General features: G+C 41.9%; 1 pseudogene across 1 annotated transcript; it reads left to right on the top strand.

Annotated features, from left to right (window-relative positions):
* The first annotated feature begins 1,241 nt into the window (after nucleotides 1–1,241).
* On the top strand, nucleotides 1,242–2,183 carry LOC146341308 (olfactory receptor 14A16-like; annotated as a pseudogene). Its single transcript, XR_014784048.1, has one exon. The product of XR_014784048.1 is annotated as an olfactory receptor 14A16-like (transcript).
* The last annotated feature ends 1,673 nt before the right edge of the window (nucleotides 2,184–3,856 follow it).

Raw genomic sequence — 3,856 nt, 5'->3', positions numbered from 1 at the left:
CCACTTTTACCTTTATTTGCCATCTGCTTGATTAAAACTTAGATCTGTTTTACTTTCAGAATACTTACAGATTCTCTGGACAAAAGTCTGCAGGATTCAATTGTGCACCATATCAGCAGAAGCTTCTCTGTTCTCCAGTTCAGAGAATGCTCCATATCATGCAGAGGACTGACTGAAGAGAATGGGGCAGCAATCCATGATTGTGCATGTTGGAGCCCTGACATGGACAAAGGAGTTGATTGATCAGGATCACTGGGTTTACTTCAATTACGTTGGGAACTGATGTTCTTGTGGTGTGTAGAATGATAATTCCTTTAGTTTGACAAAACACCCTTGGTTCCTCAGATATTTATCATATTTTGCCTACTGAGGAAGGTCCAACTTTATTTTGAATTCCATGCTTGGTGAAATTTCTGTGGCAGCTCTAATGTGTAACTAGTTTCAGCTACCACCAGGTTTATGAAAGGAAGGATTACAGGAAAAGTAACACAGCTAGAAGGAACTCAATGTGTTTTTGGTTTGCTTTTTTTTCCCTTAAACTATTAGCAAGCATATGGCTAGGAAAGAACATTCCCATTGGTGACAGGGGAGAAAATCATATGGCTCCTAGCCATGCCAGGGAAAGGGTGGGAGATTTCCATTTCAATCAGGGTTGGAGAGGGAAGAGATAACTCTTCCCTCCCCATGCACTGCATTCTGAGGAACAACTGAGCCCTGTGCACCCGTAATTAATTTAAGGAGGGAAACCCTGAGATGGAGAGTTCCTTCTGGTGACATTACTCTTCCTCTGCCAGAAGTTCAAAGATTACCATGGAAATAGCACCACACAGAGTTCTTTCTCTGGTGATCTAGGACAGGAACAGTAAAGCACCCAGAAGGAAGTAAAAAAAAAAAAAAATGCAGTAGGGAGAGTGAGATACTGCAGTGACAGAGAGTCCCGTTGCTTTATTAAACCTTTTTAAAAACAAATAATTAAACCCTACCCTTGACCAGCTGTAAAATAAGCCATCCCTACCACCACCTCCCCAAAATAATAAAAATTCCCCCTCCAGAAAAGAACAGCATTTTTTCCTCCATTTTGAGGGAGGCACTTGTCGCACAAAAATGGAGAGGGACATTTAGCTCTTCACAATCTCATTCCACTGACTTGACCACATTGTAGTACCTCCATCAAGCCTATTCTCCTTCTCCTTCCTAAATTGGGGTTGTCTTCTTTTCACAGGTACCAAAAAAATAATCCAATGTGCAATCAATCAGTATGAGTGACTGAATTCCTTCTGAATGGATTCTCTGATACTCGGGAGTTGGAGACATTTCATCTCATTGCTTTTTTGTTCATTTATTTGATGGCCCTTGTAGAAAACCTTCTCATCATCACGATCGTCATTTATACCCATCAACTTCATAAACCCATGTACTTCTTTCTAGCCAATCTGGCATTCCAAGATATTGGATCCATATCTGTCTCAGTTCCCAAATCCATCACAAATTCCCTGATGAAGACCAAGACTATTTCATACAGTGGATGCATCTGCCAAATTTTCTTCTTTTTCTTCTTCACTGTATCTCACTTCTTCCTTCTTGGCATCATGGCGTATGATCGTTACATTGCCATCTGTAATCCACTGCGGTATGAAACTGTGATGAATATGAGAGCATGCACCCTAATGGCAAACAGTGCATGGATTGCTGGCTTTGTCTATTCCACAGTATATACTGGAACTGTATTCACAATAGAATTCTATTCCAATCATATCAGTCAATTCTTTTGTGAAATCCCACATCTATTCAAAATTGCTTGCTCTGATTCATATATGATTGCATTTTTGGTTATCTCTGTTGGCTGTTCCATGGCTTTTGTTTATCTGGCTTTAATAATTTGTTCATATGTTCAAATCTTCAAAGTAGTTCTAAGAATTCCTTCAACCCAAGGAAAGCAAAAAGCCTTCTCAACTTGCTTACCACACCTCATTGTAATATCCTTGTATTTTACAAGTGGTTCATTTGCCTATCTAAAACCAGTATCTAGGTCACCCTCAACAATCGACCTTGTGGTTTCTATGTTCTATTGCATGTTGCCACCAGTAATGAATCCATTAATCTATAGCATTAAGAATAAAGAACTGAAAATGGCATTCTGGAAGTTCACTGCCAATCTTTTCCCCCATTTTTTACCCAATTAGCATTGGCCATTCCATGGATCTTTGGAACTACACTGATCTTCCTGAACATTAAAACATTTCTATCTATCCCTATCTATCTATCTATCTATCTCTCTATCTTTTGCTAGATAGCTAGATACAGTAGCTAGTCATAGATAGATACACACAGGCACACACACACACACGCACCCCCTTGCTTCTTTTCTCATTTACAAAGGAAGTTTTTTGGAATTTACTGTAATCTTAAACTATTATATCTCCAGGAAATTTTAATTTATAGAAAACATACTTGCAATGCTTGTTTTAAAATATGTTTTTATTAAGTTATGTGATTTGATTTCTATGCCACCCAATAGCCGAAGCTCTCTGGGCAGTTCACAAAAATTGAAGCCGCAAAGTACAACATAAAACAATATAAAATATGAAAGCTTAAAACTGCAATATACAAGTAAAACCACGATAAAACCCAGCAGCACTGCAGTGATTTAAAATACAGATTTAAAACAGCAGAACTAAAAGACTAGAGTGCTAAAATGCTGGGAGCATAAAAAGGTCTTCACCTGGAGCTGAAAGAAGTACAAGGTAGGTGCCAGGCAAACCTCACTAGGGAGCTACAGCCTGCGTGCCACAGCAAAGGCCCTCTTCCTGATAGCCATCTGCCTCACTTCCTTTGGCTGCTGGAAAAGGACCCCTGAAGATGATCTTAGATTCACGGAATGGATCCTGTGCTTTCTAGATTCAAGCAATGGATCTTGTGGTTTCTATGCTGTGTTGCAGGGTTGGGCAACTTGTGGCTTTCTGCATGTTTTGGCTTACATCTCCCATCAGCCCTCACCACCATAGTCAATGGTGAGGGCTGATGGGAGTTGTATGCCAAAACATCTGGAGGGCCATAAACTGCCCACCACTGCTCTGTTACATGCTGTATCCCATGCTTTAGTCAATTTGGTTCTTCTGTACTTATTTTCTCATGCATTTTTCCACAGGTCCAGCAGAATTGTGTCGGGTTCACAGATCATGCAAAAGCTATGCTTTTAAGCTTGATCTTATGCATACCTACTTAGAATGAGTCTCAGTGAGTTCAAGAGAGCTGGTATAGTGTTGTGACTTAGATACTGATCTACACATCATCAGGAAGATCCTGGTTTGAATCTCACCTCTTGCTGTGAATAGGGATGTACGAAAATCACTTACCTGTTCGTGGATTATGCTAATGGTGGGGGGGGAGGTGCTCCGTCCCTCCCCCCAAAATCCTGGATGGGGGGAGGTGCTCCGTCCCTCCCCCTGGAATCCTGGACGGGGGGGGAGGCGCTCCATTCTTCCCCCTCCCCGGAATCCTCCCTGGCCGGCTGAGCAGCCAGCCAGGCCCAGCCAGGACAGAGCCATCCGCAGCCGGATTTCCGGCCGCGAAGGGCTCTGGGGGGGCGGGAAATGCATACGCAAATGGCAGCGGCTACGGCCGCCGCCATTTGCGTTCCTTATTTTTGACATCTTAATCTATGTAAATATTTACATAGACTAAGACGGCCAAAATAAGGGGAACGCAAATAGCGTAGTGGACGCTATTTGTGTTCCCCTTATTTTCGCCGTTTGAGTCTACATAATTATTTACGTAGACTAAGACGGCCCAAAATAAGGAACGGAAATGGCGGCGGCTGTAGCCGCCACCATTTGCGTACGCCTTTTTTTTTTTT

The sequence above is a fragment of the Heloderma suspectum genome, chromosome 6, assembly GCF_057233095.1.
Source record: "Heloderma suspectum isolate Gila_16-S chromosome 6, 16-S_ref, whole genome shotgun sequence".
NCBI classification, from domain to species: Eukaryota; Metazoa; Chordata; class Lepidosauria; order Squamata; family Helodermatidae; genus Heloderma; species Heloderma suspectum.
Note: the sequence above shows the minus strand (reverse complement) of the source record. Positions and strands in the feature narration are given on the sequence as shown.